This window comes from Bombina bombina, chromosome 5, assembly GCF_027579735.1.
Source record: "Bombina bombina isolate aBomBom1 chromosome 5, aBomBom1.pri, whole genome shotgun sequence".
Classification (NCBI taxonomy): domain Eukaryota; kingdom Metazoa; phylum Chordata; class Amphibia; order Anura; family Bombinatoridae; genus Bombina; species Bombina bombina.
Genome location: NC_069503.1, coordinates 1073857658 through 1073881576, shown reverse-complemented (window position 1 = coordinate 1073881576; position 23919 = coordinate 1073857658).

Here is a 23919-nt window from a genome sequence, read left to right as displayed (position 1 = left end):
GCAGCGACCAATTAGCACTACTTGGTAAGTTGATGATTGTGTTTACTTGGGGTTGTTGTATGTTCAGTACATGTCTGTGTATTAGAGACAGTTTAGGGAATATCTCACTGTTTGCAGACCCTGGGCCACCCTTAGAAAAGGTTTGAATTTGTGCATGAAAATATTATGGGCTGGATTACAAGTGGAGCGCAATTTTAACGTGAGCCCGTAAACGTGGCTATAAAGCTGTTTACAAAATTTTTTGAATGAATTCAACTTTAAAAACCTTACAAAAAGCCACTCAGTGTTGTTGCATGGGAGTGCACATTTATTGAGGGAACTTGACCTCAGCGACCCTGAATTAGAGAGAACAAAAAAGACCGGAATTGAAGGGTCTTATAATCTGATCAGGTTCCCCTCGCTTTACTCAGCAACTCAAAATAAAAAGCCAATTTCTCTTTACCCCCTCCTTGCCATTAGAGCATACCTAGGTGTCTTGCGCACTATAACATTGTTGCAAACACTGCTGCCATATAGTGGTCTAGACACATGTATGCACTTGAGCCTACTGCAGTATTCTCTCATTGATTGAGCTATTTCAATTAAATAAACAAAGATAAAGAGATACATTTAATAATAAAGTTTTGGAAAGTTTTTTGTTTCTTTGGGGGGTTTTTGTGTGGGTTTTTTTTTTTTTTTTTTTTACTACAACTCAATGAAACTTTAATTTTTACTTCAAAATCCACTTAAAGGGACAGACTTCTCCAGAATAGTTATGGTTTAAAAAGATAGAGAATCCCTTTATTACCCATTCCCCAGTTTTGCATAATCAACACAGTTATATAAATACACTTTTTACCTCTGTAATTACCTAATATCTAACCCTCTGCAAACTGCCCCCTTATATTAGTTCTTTTGACAGACTTGCATTTTAGCCAATCAGTGCTGACTCCTAGGTAACTTCATGTGCATAAGCACACTGTTATCTATATGGCACATATAAACTAACAACCTCTAGCTGTGAAAAACTGTCAAATGCAGAGGGATTGGCAGCTATGTGCATATGCTGTCCCTGACGGCCCACCAACCAGCTCTGGAGTGTCAGTGGATTGCTATGAAGGTCTTAATATGGACTATGTATTTAAACACTTTGAGATTGATCACAATATTGCACATCAGCCATTTGACAGTGATCACAATCATAAAATACTTCCGCTGTTAATACCCCTGAAGCTTGGAAATGTTAAATCCCACAAATAACACAAAATCATTATCTGTGTAATTAATCTCTTTATTTTATAATGCAAAAATATAATGTGCGCGATTAACGTTAATAATTAGCAATTACATCACAGGTTGTCTGTTGATTGATATAGCGTTTTAGCGATGCTAATAAGTGATGTGCAGTTAACCTGTTGTGTCCCAAAACCATAGAGAAATGTGTGTATAGATTTGTGTCATTAGCAGTATAGTGGGCATGTGTATTTGTTTGGTTATCAATATCGCTATTTTTATTAGTGTAAAAATGCTTATTATTATTTTATTCAGCAGGTAGTGTTTGGTGACGCTGCTTAAAGGGACATAAAACCCCAACATTGTATTTCATGATTTACAATAATTATCTAATTTGCTTTGTACTCTTGCTATCCATTGTAGAAAAGCAAACCTAGGTAGGATCAGGAGCACCAATACACAATGCAATACTGGGAGCTAGCTGATGGCTGGTGACTGCACATGCATGCCTGTTGTCTTGGCTCACCTGATTTGTTCAGCTAGCTCCCAGTAGTGTATTGCTGCTGCTTCAACAAATAATACCAAGAAAATTAAGCAAATTTGATAATAGATGTCAATTAGAAAGTTGTTTAAAATTGTATGTTCTGTGGGAATCATGAAATGTTGTGTTTTATGTCCCTTTAATAATGTTATCCAATAGGGCAGAGAGTAAGGTCAGTTTTTCTTCAAACCGATGGAATAAAGGTGCTTCCGATAACCAATGGAAATGGCTGATTGTGATTGCATCAACAACAAAAACAGTAGCTGTTAACATTCAGATATCTATCAAACCATTGGTGTATTTAGGTTTTGTGCTGCCCTAGGCACTCAAAATCCTGCTGCTCCAAGCCCCCCAAGGTTTTAGGTCTTTTTCGGCCATAATATTTTTTGATGAGGGTGTAACGTGACTTTTTTATGGCATTTCCTAAGTAAATGTTCATGTTCAAGTGCGCATGTGTATGTGGTAGTGTTTAGTGTGAGTGTGTGTAGTGCAGTGTGCATGTATGTGTGAGTGTAGTGAGTGTGTGTTTGTTAAGTGTGAGTGTGTGTAGTGCAGTGTGCGTTTATTTGTGTGTGTAGTGAGAATGTATGTGTGAGTATGGATTAGATAAATAGAGGCGCTGGTCTTCAATATTATGGTGCACACTGAAGAAAGAAAACTTGATCCGAAAACTTCCAATTGTTTTTTACTGCTCTTGAAAAAGACGATTTAGTCGTTGAAACGCGTAGAGCCAAGCTGAAAAAGAGCTTTTTAATACGTTTTAATAAATATTTGTTTGATACAACAAGTATTTTTGCTGCCTTTTTTGGAAGTATTCTAAAGTTACCAACTATCTTTGAGGAGCCGGATTCCGAATTACTCGGAGTGAGTATACTGCACTTTATATCAATTTAAAGATACAATCACCTGCAGTGTAATTTCCATTGTTTATAGATACTAAAGCACATCATGGGAAAACCAGGATATATATCCTTATGAAGAAGCTGAACTCTGAAATTTTCGGATCAAGTTTTCTTTCTTCAGTGTGCACCATAATATTGAAGACCAGCGCCTCTATTTATCTAATCCATATTCTACTCACAGTCCTGTTGGGAGAGACTGTTAGAAGGCTGCGGTCACCTAAGAGGGGAGTATTGTGCTCTATTCTAGTCATTCTGTACATTGTGTTATTAACATCTAACATATCTGTATAGTTTTTGTAATTATTATGTATGTGTGAGTGTAGTGAGTGTGTTTTAAGTGTGAGTGTGTGTAGTGCAGTGTGCGTGTATGTGTGAGTGTAGTGAGTGTGTGTGTGTTTAATGTGAGTGTGTGTAGTGTATTGAGCATGTATGTATGAGTGTAGTAGTGAGTCTGTGTTTGTTTAGTGTGACTGTGTGTAGTGCAGTGTGCATGTATGTGTGAGTGTGTAGTGAGTGTGTAGTGAGACTCAAAAAGTGCTGCCCCCCCCCAAAATCTGTTGCCCTAGGCAAGTGCCTTGTTTGCCTAGACCAGAATACACCCCTGTATCAAATGATAGATTATAATCATCACATAGCTCTTTCCAAGCAGTAGCGCATTAATAACATGCTATTGTATTAGAGCACTTTATTATTGATTTGTAAGTTACTTTAACTTCACATTAATAAAACTGTATAATGGCATTAACAGGTATAAAAATGACTTTAGATCACTATGACAAACACATGTTTCTATCATTTCCAACCATCTTAATATGTTTATGCTACTTTCTCCCTACCCTGCATTATTTATCAGCACAAGGAATTTTTATGACTTAATATTACTATATTGCTGATTGACGTTGTAGTGAAATATTTAATCTCTTGAGCAGGCAATTAAAAACATTTTTTTGTATTTACCTCCTAATGTAGCAGGTTGTGTCTATTCACAAATGCTTCTTGAAAACAAGATAATGAAGCGCTTCCAGAATACCAGCTGTTTCATGCCTTGGTGACATTTTAAAGCTCTCCTCTATCAAAGATTAAAGTTCAAAACATTAGACTGGCCAACACTCGTTTGTTTACACATTAAAAATATGATACAGCTCTAGGATTTAATATGACCACATGATCACATACTTAAAGATACACTGTACTGTAAAGACTCTCCCCTTTTTTCAATGACCATCTTACTTGCTGCAGTATGTTAAATTGTTTATAAATAGATTTACATTTTACCTAACTATACATAGATTTACCTTTATATGGTCATTTAAAATAGCTGTTTTGCCCCTCTTAAAATGTAAATACTGCAGTATTGGCTAAAGAAAAGCTATTTAAACAAGGGCATCAGCCGAAATCAACACCCTGGTATAGGTTTGGAGAGAAAGGCTAGCTTTTTCTAAAGCGTGTCCCTACAGCAACTTTGAATACAATTAAAGTGACAGTCAACACCAGAATTTTTGTTGTTTAAAAAGAAAGATAATCCCTTTATTACCCATTCCCCAGTTTTGCATAACCAACACAGTTATATTAATATACTTTTTACCTCTGTGATTACCTTGTATCTAAGCTTCTGCTGACTGCCCCCTTATTTCAGTTCTTTTGACAGACATGCAGTTTAGCCAATCAGTGCTTACTCCTAGGTCACTTTACGTGCATGAGCTCAATGTTATCTATATGAAACATGTGAACTAATGCCCTCTAGTGGTCAAAATCTATTCAGATTAGAGGCAGTCTTTAAGGTCTAAGAAATTAGCATATGAACCTCCTAGTTTTAGCTTTCAACTAAGAATACCAAGAGAACAAAGCAAAATTGGTGATAAAAGTAAATTGGGAAGTTGTTTAAAATTGCATGCCCTATTTAAAACATGAAAGTTTTTTTTGGACGTGACTGTCCCTTTAAATCTCAACAGTTGCTTGCCTGAGTACATTGTACCTATAAATTAACTATATATATATATTAATGTTTGGATAAAAGATGGGGATGAGGCATGTATGTAAAGCATTCACCTGCATTAACAGCTTATGTCTGATCAGATAGCTGGCAATGATTCAAGTTGCATCATTTGTGATATGATAATATGAGATGTGAGCCAGAGCAACCTGTCAGTAAGGGTTTGTGCAGCATACAGCTTGAGGTTCTTTTTTCCAAAGCACAGCAAACACCTGAAAAACTAATTAGATGTGTTATAGTTGTATATATATTGTTGCTAAAGGGAGATTAAAATACTGGTCAAAACTACAAAAGTATTGTCTTAACCCTTTGCTGGCTCTGGTTGGTCAAGCTCTGAATCATCATACTGGGTGCCACCATCTTGGATTTAGATATTCTTGCACTCCGTAACAGTAGTGGACGGTTTTTAATTGCTATATTATAAACTCCTGGTTAGAGTGCATGATACTAAGTGTGAGCCTTACAGTTCTGCCGCAGCTGCATTGCTTTATATTATTCATAAGGCATATTTTATAAACGTTATGTAACATACATTACAGACAGATGACTATTGAACGGCAAGACCTAATACTAACCTCTCCGTATTCAGCATTTCACCAGCAGCTCACAAGAGCTGCTGGTGCAACGCCGCCCCCTGCAGACTCGCGGCCAATGGGCCGCCAGCAGGGTGGTGTCAATCAACCCGATCGCACTCAATCGGGTTGAATTGCGGCGATGTCTATCCGCCTACTCAGAGCAGGCGGACAGGTTATGGGGCAGCGGTCTTTAGAACACGGGTCCTCAAGCTCTATCCGGAGCTTGATAGATATGCCCCATTGTACACTTGTGTTTGAATTGAGATACATCAAAGTGTTTCCATTTTTATTTAATTGATTACGGCATTCTCTTTTTCTTTGCTTTTCAACACGTTGTGATGTATCAATACCTTGACTGTATAAATGAAATATTTAATAAATATATATATAAAAAAAACATACATTACAGACTGTATATAAAAACTAGAAAGAAAAAAAAGAAGTTAAACCTTTGTGTTGAGTGTGCTAACAGATGTGAGAAAACCGGCATCCTTACTGATCTGTGAATGTTCATTGCTTCTGTCACAGGGTGCAAGAATATGCGCGCTCCAAGGTGGCGGCACCCAGTATGAAGATGAAAAACTTTACTACCTGGCACCTGTAAAGGGTTAAAATATGGGAATTGTGACAGACCCTTCTGTCAGTACTGAAAGAGTTAACTTTGTTCAGCTTTGAGAAGCTATTTTCTAAAGACAAGGTTGCTAGCCTCAGCTATTTTGTACTGTAATTAAGTTTAGTGATAAACATTCACATTGTTTAATCACATCCAGAGAGCAGACGCCCAAGTGATAAGAAAGAATAAATTGTTTATCTGCTTAAGTAATGTAATTCTATTGTATCATGTCAAAGGGCATTTTCCCTCTATCTAATGTACAATATTCTTTCAACCCCCCATCTGGGGTCAGACCTGCATAAATACTGGGCATATAGCCTTCAATAAAGTGCATTCTGTTTTAACCTTCAATGTGGAGCCTGGTCTCATGTTTGAGGGGGGAATTAGCTGGGTTGTGAGTTGCTGATCTCACATTCAGGGCATCTTCCATCTGGTATTAACCCTTGGTATCCTGTTGGTACTGTAACAAGAATGTCTCAGAAGAGAGCTGAAGGCACAGGAGAAAGCAAGCAGCAACTTGGGACTTGCAGATGGTTTTGTTGTAATTATTGGAGAAGCAGCAGAGTGAGTAAATGACTAGATATCTGTAATTGTGCATTATAACAATGTAATGAATGCTAAGTTATTATTATTATTATTATGAAGAAGAAGAAGGATGACAGGGATTACAAGCAATGGGTCTAATTTGAGGTCAACAGTGGGCAAATAGCTTAAAAGAGCTGCAAGGACATAGGTCTGCTCATGACACCAACTACTGCTTTGTCCCAGTCAGCAGGTGGTGGCTCAGTATTGCTGAGGGTGGAAGGTAATGCTATCAGCGGCATTATACATGGTATATTTTTGGAAGCAGAAGGTTTCCTGGTGCTGAAGGCCTGGTGCCCCCTGTTCCATTGTTAGTTACACTTATTACAGTAATTATATAGTCTGAGGTTTTAAATTGAAGTATCGGGGTTTATGTTTAAAGTCTTGATTGTGGGTTTGAGGTTTCCAGGATCCTGGAGTCCCATCAATACTTTTAAATATCTTAAATGTTTAGTTGGTTTAATTATTTTGGATGACAATTGAGGATTTGGACCCATTGTAGTCCTCCAAGTGGTTTCTTGCTTAATACTCTAACATCAACACCTGTTTCCCTACAAAGAAGTACTTTATTACAAGGAAAACCCAAACCAATATCAGTCTGTGGGCTCAACAGGCATCACAGACAAAGAATTGCTGGTTCCCATTGAGAAAGACCCTGGTACTTAGATCGTACCTCAAATATGTCAGAGTACTTATGGGAAGTTAAATAGAATTCAAAGAATTTAAACAGATCTTAAAAACAAATTTTCATTTTTCAGATGAAGCATTTCAGATATGGATCTAAAAGCCACAACTAAGCAGCCAGTGCAGGGGAGTGAATGGATTAGTAAAAATAAATAAACTACTGTATAGAGCAGTTTGTTCTTACTTTTATGTAGCTTTAACTTTCCCCATATTTATACTAGCATCATTCTTAAACTTGCATTTTCACACAAGTCCTGTCAGCGTGTGAGCCGATATGCGGGTGTAACAGGGATTAACTGTAAAATAGCTTAGAACACATAGGGGAGAGGTCACTCACTAACATGGAATGCATGCTTATATGCATGTATGTATATTTTTATCTTCACAGAGCCCTCTGCTATGCTTCTCTAGCATATATCATAAAATATAATTCATTTCTATAATACTTGTAGAAATATTTCCCTGCCATTACAACAAAGGAAGTCATGCAGATAGCTAGAAGCAGTATGAATAAAGGGAGAAATAACAGAAGTAAGTAACTGAAATATTGTGCATACCTACGTGGGCAGAGAAAATATGTAAAGGTTTTATGTTTAGGTTTATTGCTAATAAAAGATTTTTCATATTGTGAAATCATTTACCTTTAAATTGTTTTATAATGAGAAGAGTTTAGTTTCTCATACAATTCTTAGTGTATTCAAAGTTCAAATTTCCAAAGGACCATATTAATTATTTTTTAATACATTACATAAATAGATTATTTGCAGCCTAAATATGGCTATGCACATTGGTCTTATAGTGGGGATGATTGATCCTTTCCTTTGTAAACAGTGTATCGCTATTGTGCCTTACGGCATTGGTCTTTAAGGGGTTGATAAAAGATTATTTTTTAAAGGGATATGAAATTCATAGTTCTTTTTCATGATTCAGATAGGGCATACAATTTTAACCACACTAAATAGTCGCACTCTTTGGCTCCTTAAAAAGTACAAAATTGATACATATTAGCAGGGCCGGCTCAACCATGGGACCAAGTGGGTCCAAGGGACCCAGGCAGCACTTGACAAGGGGCAGCACTTCAGTTACTTAGCCACTGTCAGACTCAGACCATTATGTACAAAGACACAAAGTCGGTCAAGGGTGACATTAAAGGTGGAAAAAGTGCAACTTCCTTCCCACTTATTGCACAATTGTACATAAGCATTGGTGGCATGCAGGTAAGCAGCCTTAGTAAGGACAGCGACCAGGCTAGTAGGTTGATATACTAATCAATAATATTACTACTGGAGGGGGAGTCATTGCATTCTCGGACCCAGGCAGCACAATTTCTTGAGCCGGCCCTGCATATTAAAAACAGACATGGAAGGAAAGGGTAAGCATCCTACACATTTCATGCTGCAAGCCCCAAAGAATCAGATGTAGACCCAAGTATACAGACTCCTGCTTGCACCTGTTTGTGTAATGGCACTTTTCATATGCAGGGAAAGGGGGAGTGTCTGCTCTTTCTGCTTTCTCAGCCCCTTTCAGATGGTGTCCCAGCCTAACCTCATCAACAGTGTTAGAATGGGAGCTTCTAAGTAAGTTTTTAAAAGGTTTTATACTAGATTTTATATCAGTATCTGTGCATATTCTTCTTTATATTACTTTCTATTACATGCAGTTATATGAAAACTGGTTTATACTGTCCCTTTAATCATAGATGGTATCACTATTTCAGGGAACAGCTTTTAAGACTATTACAGTCAATCACACATAAGCAGCCGCAAAAGGTTACATTGTTAGCAAACACTATATTACACAAAGACTGTATTACACAAAGACTAAAAAAGCTGATACAATTAAAAAACTTTTTGATTGATTATAGAGCAAAAACAAATAATTATAGACCCATATTAGAGAAAGCAAATGAATATGAGACACATAAACATATTTAAAGGGACAGTCTACTCCAAAATTTGTATTGTTTGAAAAGATAGATAATCCCTTTATTACTCATTTCCCAGTTTTGCACAAACAACACTGTTATATTAATACCCTTTTTACCTCTGTGATTACCTTGTATCTAAGCCTCTGCAGACTGCCTCCTTATTTCAGTTCTTTTGACAGACTTGCATTTTATCCAATCAGTGCTGACTCATAAATAACTCCATGTGAGTTAGCAAAATGTAATCTATATGGCACACATGAACTAGCCCTGACTAGTTGTGAAAAACTGTCAAAAGGCATTAAGAGATAAGAGGCGGTAAAGAGTTTAGAAATTAGCATATGAGCCTACCTAGGTTTAGCTTTCAACAAAGAATACTGTATTGGACTAGCTACACTTACCCAACAATCAGCAAGCGCTACCCAGGTTTCTGAACCAAAAATGGGCTGGCTCCAAAGTTTAGATTCCTGCTTTTTCAAATAAAGAGTAAATTAAAATAGTGTTTAAAATTGCATGCTCTATCTGAATCATGAAAGAAAAAAATTGGGTTTAGATTTTATTTTTATAATCAAAGAATTGTCATTTGTTAGACGCGTGTTATGACGTTTACATTTTTCTCTAAAGAGACATGATCATAATTATTGGTGACAAAAAAATTGTGTTTAGTATCCCTTTAATAACGCTATTTTTTTACATATTCTTCAGAATCAGGTGTCTCTAGGAATAATCTATTTATACATTAATATAAATCTATCTATCTATCTATCTATCTATCTGTCTGTCTGTCTATTTATTTACCCATATATCCCAGAGAGATGTATGAATAACTAGGGTTGTTAGCTAAGTATATTATGGTTTACATGCATCTGGGAAGAAATGATCAGCAGAAGTTAAACCTGTAGTATTTTGCCAAAACAAACCTGCCCAGATTATTGAGGAAATATTTAAAGCATTTGCTGATTACTTTCTAGGACAATTTGTTCCTCATTAATACCACCCTGCTTATCTACTTAGTCAAATATCAACAGACTTATCTGTCTGCTATTATTGACACTACACAATTTTTTAGTTTTTCACCGGAACAGAAATTACATAACTTGCCTGTCATCACAATATCTACAATATCTACGTTATAAATATTATTCAATAGCCAATTTTTCATGACTTCTGTGTTTTAGTTGAGTATGTTCTGCTAAAAAGGTCTTTGTAAACAAAAATTTGCTACCAGACCAATGAAATAAAAACAGTTGAGTATTTTAAATATTTTTCGATCAGAATATATTAAAAGGTGTTTACAATTAAATTAAAACAAGCAGAAAATATGTTGCATACTGCTTTTACTTTAAATGGAAAAAAACACCCTGTTTCCTTGTTGTAATAAAAAGTACTAATCAGTCACTTATACTTAATAAAATAAATATTGAAATATACATGTTATCATTTTAGAATGATTTTACCTTTTTTAACTTTATTGCAGGGTCCATTACTTCCTTTCAGCCCCAGAAATGGGCTGGGGTCTATCAAAGAGAGTATATATAATTTGATGTCATAAATTTGCATGAGTGAGTATGTTTTACATTTAAACAACTGGTGCATTACCTAATTGTGAATTAGTTTGCTTCTGTTTTGATAGGCTCCTGCAGAGACAAAACCAAACACAAGGTTATTTTCTGTTCAAGTTTTGTAACAATTTTTAGACCAAAACAGTCTAGGGGAAGAGACACTTTAATCCCTTCATCTCTCCCAATGTTTCTCCTTATCTCAGATTTTAGGTGCAGAATGTTGATGCCCTATATATACTTTCTACCGTATTCAACCGTCACAGTAGACATGGGAGCAGTAGGGTCATCACAAAGACAAAGCAAAATAATAAAATACAAAACACTTATTTTACTTTTAATAGAATGCTGAGTGTAAATAGTTCAAGAATACGAACCGGAAATAACAAATCGCCGTCGTTTCCCTTTAAATCTAGTTTCAAATGGTAAGTGGCACTAAGAGGTCTATATTCCTACAGGAAAGAAACATCTATCCAGTATTCATATTATGAGGTTCAGGAATACAGCTCAATGGAATGAATTTTACATATTTTTTTATTAATCACATTTTATTAGTAAATTGTCACATGGGGCTCATTTATCAACCTCCAGAGGCAGCTTCACATGAGTGAACCTGCAGCTGAAAGAAATAAGCAACAGTCTTAAAGGGACATTAAATACTAAATAAATCATTGCTTGAATGGTGTATTCAGAGCAAAGATTAGCCTGAGAATAATTTGTACATGTAATTAAAAAAATATATATTAGTTGTTTAAATATTGAAAAAAATAAGGGTAAAATCAATTATTATAAAGCAGTGGGCGCTGCCATATTGTAACTTAGGTTACCTTTTCTGCTGATGCCAATGAGGAATGGTTATAAATGGCTTACTAGAGTGTGCAGCCAGTGACGGCATGGAACATAGCTGTGTCTGCATTTTTATGTTTAACATGAATTGAAAAGCCCAAAATATTCAGAATTAAATTACAGGAAAGAGAACATAATAAAAAATGAAAGTATATTGCAAAGTTGTATTACTACAGTTAATTAAACAATTAATAGTTATATATTGAGGTGTTTAATGTCCCTTTAAGAACGCTATTGCTTCACCTCACCGGATTAAAATCACCCTGGACTGGTGCAACCAAGGTGATTTAAAGCAGCAGATTGATTGTTTATGCAAGCATCTGCTTGTGCAATCATAAACGCCACGATCCAGGGAGGTTAGGTTCTATGGTTGGGAACCCTGCACACCTAGACTATGATAAATATGGCCCATCATGTTATCAGTTAATGTGTATGTCTTTAAATGAACATGAAAGCCAATTTATTTATGCATACATATATATATATATATAGAAAGATATATACTCGCGTCATAACAGGCGCGACTTTGCACCAAAAAAAACTTACGTAAAAAAAGTTGCAAGAAATTATGTGACTCGCATCACGGCAAATGCGACTTTGCTCAAAAAAACTTTCGCTCCAAAAATGTCACAATAAAAAGTAACATTCTGTGAAAATTTTGAAAGAAACAGATTCCAAATTACAACTAACTGGAACCCCAGGTAAGCCTAAAAACTCCCATAAATATAATTTCCATGCTGAAACTGTTAGACTGCAAAGGGAAATACACAGACCTGACTCATGGCAAATATATACAATATACACTGAAAACTTTATTAGATAAAGTGCCAAACATAGCTGAGGTGTCTTAAGTAATAAAAACATACTTACCGAAAGACACCCATCCACATATAGCAGACAGCCAAACCAGTACTGAAACATATAAGCAGAAGTAATGGTAGAGGAGTATAATGTCGATCTGTAAAGGGAGGCAGCAGATAAATCCCTGCGACCGATTACAGAGAGCCTTAGAATAGATTTCCCATAGGTGAAAACATGGCATCTTCAGGCAATACTCTCTTCACATCCCTCAGACAAACACTGTACTTTGAGAGGAACTGGGCTTCAATATGCTTAGAAGCGCCTATCACAGAAGAAAAATCAAGCACAACTTACTTCACCACCTCCATGAGAGGCAAAGTTTTTAAAACTAAGGTATATGTGAGGTGGGAGGTGTATTTATAGGCATTTTGAGGTTTTGGAAACTTTGCCCCCTCCTGGTAGAAATGTATATCACATACGTCACCAGCTCATGGACTCTTGCCACTTACATGAAATAAATAAACATATATGTGTGTGTGTGTGTGTGTGTGTGTGTGTGTGTGTGTCAGTAAAATGGGACAGTTTGGAGAGGGGATGTGAACATATGTAAGCAACAATATCTTATGCATATTTACGCAATATTTACATTATACAGTTTATATATGCAACCTAAAGGTCGTTTTATATAATTTTAATACTTTTATATACATAGTACCCTTAGAAAGATAGTACAATACTGCAATAAGAAAGGTACTATTTGTAATTTTAAATAAATTTAGACTATTATTTGCATTTTAGAGCAGAAAAACAAAAAATAAAGACACAGGCAGAGAACATTGTAACTTGGAGGTAGGGGGAAATAGTACTTTTTGATCATTTTACTTTTGAAAAAATATTACTAAAAAAAAATTGGATTTCTGAATAAGTTGGATTTTGTAATTTCGGTTTTGAGGATTTGTACCTGTATATATACTGTGTATATATATATATATATATATATATATATATATATATACAATTTTATATATATATATATATATATATATATATATATATATAACCTTTGCTGTGACACCCAGAGGTTTAGATACAATCTGTAGCTCACTGTACCATTGACCTATATACAGACAATCTCAGGATACTGTAGTATGCACTCCATGTGTTCAGTCCTGAGGGGAGAGGGAAAGAACAATTAGTAATAGTAAATTAGAGGCGCAATAAAAAATATAATTACAATATTTTCTACTACTAAACATCTTATGAAGGATTTCAGTTTGTGATGAATGTTCCTTTAAAGGGAACAGGTAAACTTCATTCTCTCAATAACATGGCAAACTCTCCTGACAATATCACAGTCCTTGACATTTGTACTAATGAGTTGATAACTGTGTAATCAAGTTCTTTAAGAATGTTCTTCAGTGAAGACTGATTGCTGGAGAATATGTTATGTTCTCTTATTTATCTAGCCGCTAAAAGCTATAAAAGAGATGAATGAATATTGCAAAACTCTACAAGAGATTTAAAGCCATGTGGTAATGGTAGTGATCTGACAATCTACTGTATCAGGAACATTATCAATAGTGTGATTCACAGAAAGAGAACACGTTTGTATATGCATATTAAAAAGTAATTGCTCATTATAATCAGTTGATATTTATTATTCAGGGATATATTATATAAAAATAACATTTGCATCTAAATCTTCATGTGATTTATATAAATATCTTCCTGTAAACCATTTGCAAATACATTTTTCAAGACTCTCTCATGTTTGTCTCGTATATGTTATCACAACCACTGTCCAGGAATGTGCACCCCCCACTAAACAACATGGGAATACTTATCTATAATAAGACTAATTAATAAAGCATTTAGAGAGTATGATGCCACAGAAACACTCCTCAATATATATATATATATATATATATATATATATATATATATATATATAGTTGGAATTTTCCATTAGCCCATCAGTAAGTTATTATTAGTAACTAAGAAATGTCAGTGGACAAGTAAGAAAATATGCTTTATACTATATTTAACATGGAGTGAACTAGTAACTTTCTCTCTCTTGACTAGTACATTTTTCTCTAACTGATAAACTATAGTAATATTACTGATATTTGTCCATAGTGTGTGTATATTAGACATGTATTACAGAGCAAGTTTGTTTCTGATGAATAATTTGTACCATAAAAAATATTCTGTTTCATATGATATTTGTTAAGGGGGGCATTCAGAAATTTCTAAATACAGACTTCTGACCCATAAGACATTCAGAGTTTGTTTGTTAACAAAAATCCATTCATCTGCTTTTTATCTATGGGGAAAATCTTCATGGGGGCATAGGAGCAACTGGACAACAGCTTAAACTTAAATAAAGTTAAAGTAGAAATTAGTGCTACTGCAACAAGCCATCAGTATCTTGAATACCATTTCTCACCATTAGTGTAACCATTTTAACGTTGGAAAAAAACAGTTACAATTTTTCGTCACATGCATTTGTTTTTTTCTTTTTTTGTTTTGTTAAAGGGATGCCCATTTAACCTAAAGTTTGACTTTTTTTACATTCGTCCCAAACTAAGGTCTAGTGTTGTGCGTATGCATATATGCAGATCCAAATCCGAGTGTGTTTCACAAGAATAAATGCAGCTCCAAAAAAGCCAAATGGTATGAGGAGCCACCTTCTTCTGCATTGTATATATATATATATTACTAGTGCAAGACTAGTATTTCAAATATAGACACACACACACATATATATATATATATATATATATATACATACATATACATATACATATACATATAGATAGATTATGATATATCTTATTTGTACAAGACTAGTATTTCAAATATACACACATATATATATATATATATATATATATATATATATGTGTATATTTGAAATACTAGTCTTATATATGTGTGTGTGTGTGTGTGTCTAAGAAATAGGACTGGAAAAGTAAGAAATTGTGGACTAGGAACTTTTCTCCCCTGACTAGTAAACCAGTGATTTTAAACTTATCTCGCTCTCATTATAGATAGAATGTATGCATTTACACCTGAGAAGATTATGTGTTATTTTAGGTACAGATGGTGCCTACGAAGATTTTGAATATATGTCCCCTAACAGCTAATTGTTTAGGTTCCTAGCGCAATTTGTCTGTCAGCTTCCCTCAGCAGTCTCACATGCTTGCCAAATAGCCACACACAATTTACAACATTTCTTCAGGCAGGATGTTCTGAAATCTTCTGAATAGTTTTTTTGGGGTTTTAAAGTTGTGTTGCCCCTGGCTAGAATTTAGTTAAATTGCATCTATTATCTGTGCCAGCATATAATCTGCTCAGTCAGGGTATCTTTTGTCTATTTCACACGGAGATTTTAGGTGTTAACCCATCAGTGCCTCTGAAATGGAATTTTTTTTTTGTGTTTAAGGGCTTTGTGCATTTTGACTGTTCAGCGTCTTAAAATACCTAGACTTTGTGTTCCACATAAAAGCCTTGTGGCTAAAACACAAAAGGACAAGAGAAGGTTAAAAGTACAATTTAGTGTAGTGTAAAATTTCAACCATCTTCACCAATTTGTATGTGGCATAATTAGAATTCCTTAATTGTGGGTTTTATTTCATAGGATTATATAGAAAATGTATACAGAAAAAAAATAGTTGCAGAATACAGAAATATTTAATTCACCATAGGTTTAGAAAAAGCTACAACTAATATTCTTTTTTTTTTATAAAAATAAATATCCATTTGTAAAAAAATAATAAAAGTGATGTATAGATGATACCTTTCATAGCTAACTAATAGTGGATACAATTGCATCTTTCAGGGCACTGGGGTCCCTTCATCAAGGATTTTTATTTTCTTTGAATACACTGGATAACACAGTACTGTCCCTTTTCTGCATTTTTTCTACTATATACACTGACTCTTTTCATGAGTCCATTATTTATTCTACTTGATTTTTAAATATTTTTTTCTATTTTTTATGGAATACAGAGAACGGTCTTGTAGCCCCCTTAAGGGTGGGAGGGATTGGGAAGGAAGAAGTAAGGCTGCTAGTTTCAACAAAGTGACAAAGGAGTGGAGGATTTCTACTCACCTGAATAAAAGCTGCTTCACTCCTCTCCCTGGATAATGGATGGCGACATAAGTTATGGGCGTCTTCCTCAGGGTTATTGGTAGTTCCCAGAAAGGACCTCAAGACCTGGCTCTTCGACTGAACTGCAACCCTCAGCGCCTTGAGACCCTTACGGGTGAATAGCCGCGCTTTACAATAACCCAATAGATAGATAGATAGATAGATAGATAGATAGATAGATAGATAGATAGATAGATAGAGCTGGGATTAGGTTACTCAAGCTGATCCTAGTTAGAACAGTGGCGGTAGTATTGGGTCTTCCTATAATACCAGTCAGTTTTAAAAGCCTGGCTGTTTTGTAGTCACTTAAAGGGATATAAAACCCAGATATATTTTTTTTCAGAATTCATACAATTTTAAACTATCCAATATACTTCTATTATCACATTTTCTTCAATTTATTGTTATCCTTTGTTGAAAAGCAGGAAAGTAAGTTCAGGTGTGTGCATGTGTCTGCAGAATGTATGGAATCAGTTTGGCAACAGTGTTATACATTAGGCGTAGATGTTGCATTTCTAGACTTTAACAAAGCATTTGACACCGTCCCACGCAACAAACTTATTCATAAAATGTATAGCCTTGGTAAGATTGTTAAGTGTATAGAATGCTGGCTTAAAGATAGAAGACAGAGGGTTTCAATTAATGGAGTACATTTAAATGAGGCGTCAGTTACTAGTGGTGTTCCCCAAGGGTCAGTTCTCTGGCCTGTTTTGTTTAACATGTTCATAAGTGATATTGGAAGTGGGCTTAAGGGGAAGGTTGCTTGTTTGCTGATGATACAAAAATTTGTAACAGAGTTGATGTTCCAGGAGGGGTTAATCAAAGGAACAGTGATATTAAAAAAATAGAGGACTGGTCAAATAAATGGGATCTGAAATTTAATATTACCAGGAGCAAAATTATGCATATAGGATCCAAAAACTCAAAGGCCAATTGTAGTGTCAATGGTACATTACTGACTGTAGAATAGAATTACAGTAGCTCTTATTCTATTGGCTATTCAAATCAGCCAATAGAATTACAGTAGCTCTCATCCGATTGGCTGATTTGAATTTGAAGACTCAAATCAGCCAATAGGAATTCGAGGGACGCCATTTTTATTTGCGTACCTTGAATTCCTATTCAGTGTACGGTGGAGATCGTATGAAGAGGATCCTCCACGCTCCATGGCTCCGGTCTTCAGTTCCAGCGTCGCCGATCTTCAGTTCCAGCATCACCGGTCTTCAGTTTCAGAGTGGACGGTCTTCAGCTCCGCGGTCAGCAGTCTTCAACTCCTCCGCTCCGCACCGGCTGGTTCCTGGAAGAAGAAGATGTCACTGTTTGGAAGAAGACTTCACCGCTTTGAGCAGGACCTTCTCCTCCGGTCTTCAGGACAGGTAAGGAGCACTTGGGGGTTAGAATTAGTTTTTTTTAAGGGGGGATCGGGTGGGTTTTAGAGTAGGGGTGTGTGGGTGGTGGGTTGTAATGGGGGGTTGTTCTTTTTTTTTATAGGTAAAAGAGCTGATTACTTTGGGGCAATGCCCCGCAAAAGGCCCTTTTAAGGGCTGGTAATAGAGCCGATTACTTTTGTAATTTAGTTTAGATTAGGGAAATTCTATTATTTTGGGGGGCTTTTCTATTTTATTAGGGGGCTTAGATTAGGTGTAATTAGCTTAAAATTCTTGTAATCTTTTTTTATTTTTTGTAATTTAGTGTTTGTTTTTTGTAATATAGTTTAGTGTATTTAATTGTATTTTAGTTTAGATCATTTTAGTTTATTTAATTAATTTATTGATAGTTTAGTGTTAGGTGTAATGGTAACTTAGGTTAGGCTTTATTTTACAGGTAATTTGGTAATTATTTTAACTAGGTAGCTATTAAATAGTTATTAACTATTTAATAGCTATTGTACCTAGTTAACATAAATACAAAGTTACCTGTAAAATATAAACCCTAAAATAGCTACAATGTAATTATTAATTATATTGTAGCTATTTTAGGATTTATTTTATAGGTAAGTATTTAGTTTTAAATAGGAATAATTTAGTTAATATTAATATTATTTAGATTTATTTCAATAATAATTAAGTTAGGGGGTGTTAGGGTTTGAGGGGTTAATATATTTAAAATAGGTGGCGGCTGTGTAGGAGGCTCAGATTAGGGGTTAATATAGGTGGTGGCGGTGTAGGGGGATTAGATTAGGGGTTAATATATTTAATGTAGCTGGCGGCGGTGTAGGGGGATCATATTAGGGGTTAATATATTTAAAATAGGTGGCGGCGGTGTAGGAGGATTAGATTTGGGGTTAATATATTTGAAATAGGTGGCGGCGGTGTAGGGGGCTCAGATTAGGGGTTAATAAATTTAATATAGGTGGCGGCGGTGTAAGGGGGTCAGATTAGGGGTAATACATATAATGTAGGTGGCGGCGGGGTCCGGGAGCGGCGGTTTAGGGGTTAAATACTTTATTATGTATTGCGGTGGGGGATTGAGGCTGACAGGTAGATAGACATTGTGCATGCGTTAGGTGTTTTATTTTGCAGGTAGTTTAGGGAGTTACGGGGCTCCAATACTCAGCATAAGGCTTACTATGCCTGCATTTTGTGGCAAGGTGAAAATGGAGTAAGATTTTGTATATTGGATACCAAACTGCGCGGGTTTGGTATATCACTCTATGGGCCAAAAAACTACGGCCGAAGGGTGAAATATACGAGCGTAACTTCTATGTTATGCCATATTTGTGGTCAAAGTTCAAGCATACTGGCTCTATGAATGATCACTGTGTATATAGATAATGGCAAATATATGTACTAAACAAACAAAATTGGCTAAGGCGCAATATTTCTGTGAAAATCTGCACAATAATATATCTAACCCTAGAAAGTTTTTGGAAACTCATAAATAACTTACAAAATCCACCAATCCACTCCCAACCCTCCACTGTCAATGTGGATAACCAAAACCTGCAACTCCCCTTAGAAGTAGCAAATGCCTTTAACAATTATTTTGTTGGATGCTCCACCACCCTGATTGACAAACTAATAAATGGCATGCATCCTGAAGCTACAAATGTGGATCAGGCCCCACTAAAACAGCAAAGACCCAATATAGAAAAGTTCAATTTTAGACCTGTACCTTTCAATGTCATTAAGAAACACCTCAATAATCTAAAAATGAAAAACCAGTCAGGACCTGATCAAATCCCAGCAATGCTGTTGAAGCTCAGTGCGCCGGCAATTGCTAAGCCTGTTACAACCCTAATTAACTAATCCTTGGTGTCTGGATACATACCCAAACTCTGGAAAACTGCAAGAGTAGTGCCTATTCATAAAAGTGGGGATTTAACCTTGGTTTCTAACTATCGTCCTATATCATTGCTCCCTGTATTGTCAAAAATCTTAGAAAAATGCGTCCATACGCAATTATGCGAGTATTATCAACTTTCTAACTATCTGACCCCTGATCAATCAGGTTTTAGACCGAATCACTCCACTACAACTGCCCTCCTAAAAGTTTGCAACGACATCCAAACTGGCATGGAACAAGGAGACCTAACTGGAGCTATTTTCCTTGATTTTGTAAAGGCCTTTGACACAGTGGACCATGACATACTACTTCTCAAACTAAAAAACTCTGGTATTGCTGATCGCCCGTTAACCTGGTTTAAATCATATGTATCGGATCGATCACAATATGTCTCTGTCTCTAACAGTGACTCCCTCCCTCTCCCAGTCACGTGTGGTGTTCCCCAAGGTTCCATTCTCGGCCCCCTACTATTCACATTATTTATAAATGATTTGCCTAATGTCTGCAAATCCTCAACTGTACACATGTACGCAGACGACACGGTAATCTATGCAAACAAATCTGATCTGCCAGTGCTCCAAGACCAGTTCACAGAGGTAGAAAAGTGGATCTCGAAAAACAAACTCTTCCTAAACACTGACAAAACTGTCACAAAGATCTTTGGAACGGGACCTAAAATTACAAAATTCCCATCTTCGCATCAAAACAAAATCCAATTGCATGCTGACCGCAGTCCACTCTTTCAAATACTTGGGTATGTTGTTAGACCCCAATCTATCTTTTGGACTCCACATAGAAAAACTTGCCTCTAAACTTTATCCAAAACTAGGTGCCCTGTACAGAAACAAATCTTCCCTCAGCCCTACAGTAAAGAAAAAGATTGTACAGCAAATGCTGATGCCTATCTTGGATTATGGGGACATAGTATATGCACCTGCTCCGCAAACTCACCTTAATAAACTAAATACGTTATATAACTCGTTCTGCCGCTTTGTGCTACAATGTAACTACAGGACCCACCATTGTGACATGCTAAAAGAACTAAACTGGCTGTCGCTGGAATCCAGACGCACCCTCCATCTTTCCTGCCTTGTCTTTAAGAGCCTTTCTGGGAAGCTCCCACCCTACCTGAGCAAAATGCTCTCCCCTGCTATTCCCACCTCCTATAATCTCCGATCCAATAACAGCACATTATTTAGCTTGCCTCAATACAAAAAGAAAGCAGCTCAATCCTCCTTTTCCTACAGAGCGCCACAATTATGGAATGACCTCCCTCACACTTTAAAAACTTCCCCAAGCCTAAAATCCTTTAAGAGATCCCTCTATACATATCTCAAAACAGAATGCTCCTGTCATGGTTGATTATATATTTCGTACCTGCTCTATGTTAAATGTTTGCATATATTGTGTATTATTATTATTATTGTTTTTGTATTTTTGTGTACCCTATTATATCAATGCAATGTTTTGTGGTCCCAGGACATACTTGAAAACGAGAGAAATCTCAATGTATCTTTCCTGGTAAAATATTTTATAAATAAATAAAATAAATAAATAAATATAGGATATCAAACCAGCGCAAAATTTGGCGTTGCCGGCTTTTGCGGGCGACGCTGCATATCGGATCAGGCCCCTGATATGTCTGTCTGTATTGCATAGTTACAATTTACAAACACAAACCTCCTTACTTTATGAACTGCTTTTTTTTGTTTTTCAGTAGAAAAAGAAACACTTCATGCAAGCCTGAAGAGTAAATTACTGAGAAACTGCTATGACTAAAAAAAGCAGGTGTTGGGCTACTACATTCTCTAGATTATCTAGAGAATTTAGCCCAACGCCTGCTTTTGCAAAAATTCTCCAAGTAAAAACACTATGAATAAATATACCTCCACCATAATGAATATATCTGCATGAAGTGTAGTGTAGATGCCATGCTATATAAAACAGTCTGCCAGATTTTTACATTTTTGACATAGTCAGTATGTCTTCTATAGTTCTACTGAACTTCACACTCAGTCTCAGTCACTATACTATCATCACAAATCACAATCTGTTCATCACAACTGTCAACTTCACAAAAAGTTCACCACAATAATAATATAAAAAAATATATATAATATACTGCATACAAACATGACTGAACCGTTACGTTACCGAATAATGATGATGTGCCTGCCCCTGCATCTCTGCTCTGCTTCTGCCAATGCAGTGCTGCCCAAAGTTGCAGCCACTCTCTTCAGTACAGTGCTGTGTTGTCCCTCCCTGCTGGCTCTCCCACTGTCCACTGCACTGATTGCTGAGCCACTCGATATAGCACTGTGTCACATGGCCTGCTTGTCTTCTTGACTCGAGCTCAGTGCTCACTGACTGACGCTGCTGCTCCCAGGCTGAGGCTCCCGCTCCCTCCACTATGTCACGTGGTGCGGTGAGTCAACTTACTTGTCGTGACATCACAGCCGCCGGCCCGCGGCCCGCCCCACCTCCTGACCGGCCCGCATATGAGGATTCCTAATCCTGACCTGAATCCTCCTGAGTCATCCTCCGCTGGCCTGCCTGTGAGAGTGACATACTGAGACAGTACAGTACTGGGCCTGTGATTGTGTGAGACTTAGGGTTGCCACCCGTCCCTTAAAATACAGAACACTTATAAGTTATACATGCTGCAGGGTGTGCAGGGAGGAATAGGAATAGTGCTGTACAGAAACACAATTAATGTTCCTCCCCGCACACCCTGCAGCATGTGTAACGCATAAGTGTCCAGGAAAACATGGCCGAGGTGGCAACCCTAGTGAGGCTGTCACTGAGACAGACACAGACTCAGTCACTGTAGAGATCTCAGATGGCACTGTGGCAGGCTGGCTGGTTTAGTAAGGTGACCACTGACTAAGGTCTTAGCCAGGGTTAAGTAACACAGGCACCAGCGGCCGCAGCACCGGCCGGTTTAACTTGCAAAGGCAGCGGGCCAGCGGCGAGGGAGCTAAATATTATGTAACTTAAAGTAGTTTAATAAAAAAAAAAATACTACACTGTCTCAGTGCTGCAGCTTTAGTGGGGAGTGTCTGAGTTAGTCAGTGTAACAGGACCGCAATTATATTGCAAACTCAGCATTGGCAAAGCTGCAATTGCAAAAATATTTATACACAGACAGCAGCAGCAGCCAGGGCCAGGCCTACCAGCTGAGCTGTCGGCCGGCGGCCCACCGGGATTTTTCCCGGTTTCCCGGCTGCCAAATCTGGCCCTGGAAAGAAAACAAAATGCATGCTTACCTGATAAATGTATTTATTTCTTGATGCGGTGAGTCCACGGCCCGCCCTGTATTCACACAGTTTCTTTTTATATAAACCTTAGGTACCTCTGCACCTTGTGTTACTTTCTTTCTCTCTTTTCGCTTTGGTTGAATGACTTGGGGATTGTGGGTAGGGGAGTGATATTTAACAGCTTTGCTGTGGGGGGGATATATCCCAACAGCAATTGATGATGATCCGTGGACTCACCGTGTCAAGAAAGTAATACATTTATCAGGTAAGCATAAATTTTGTTTTTTAAACAATAAACATTTTCAAGTAGACTGTCCCTTTAACTTCCAGTTGCAATTTTATCTTTTGTTTGTTCCTTTTTTTCTTTTCTCTTGTGGTTTATGAAATCCTACGGTTTAACATCAATCATTTTACTGATGACTAATAATACACCAATGCATAGTGTCAGTGTACAGTTGATTTCACTTCAGTAACTTCGTGCAAACCTTTCCCTGAAGGATAAATTATGGGCTGAATTACAACTGACATTTTTTTTTTACAATTGGACGGTTTCCAGGCCACAATTTACCTGTAGCATCATTTTGTGTCCTGGAACTCCCACTTCATTTATATTAACGCACAACTTCACATGACCACAAAACTCTAAAGAGATTCAATTAAGCAAAGTGCAAACACGTTATTGCGGTTTTCTTTAATAACTATCCTTCCTGTGGTTGAAATACGATGACATGGTTCCAAAGTCCTACAGGGAACGGAGTCCCACTCTTTTTTTTTAACTTTGTTTATTTATCTACAGCAATCTCCACCAAAAGTGTAAAAGGAAACTGATCTGATGTGTTGAGAATCACAGCTGCAAATGTGTTAAACACACAGTTAAAGTCAGGTCCAAAACAGTAATGCTCTACTCAGGGACCTAGCAGAAAACATCTGGTAAATCAATAACAAGGGTGCAGCCACTAATCACCAGCTATGTCTCTCTAGTGCATTGCTGC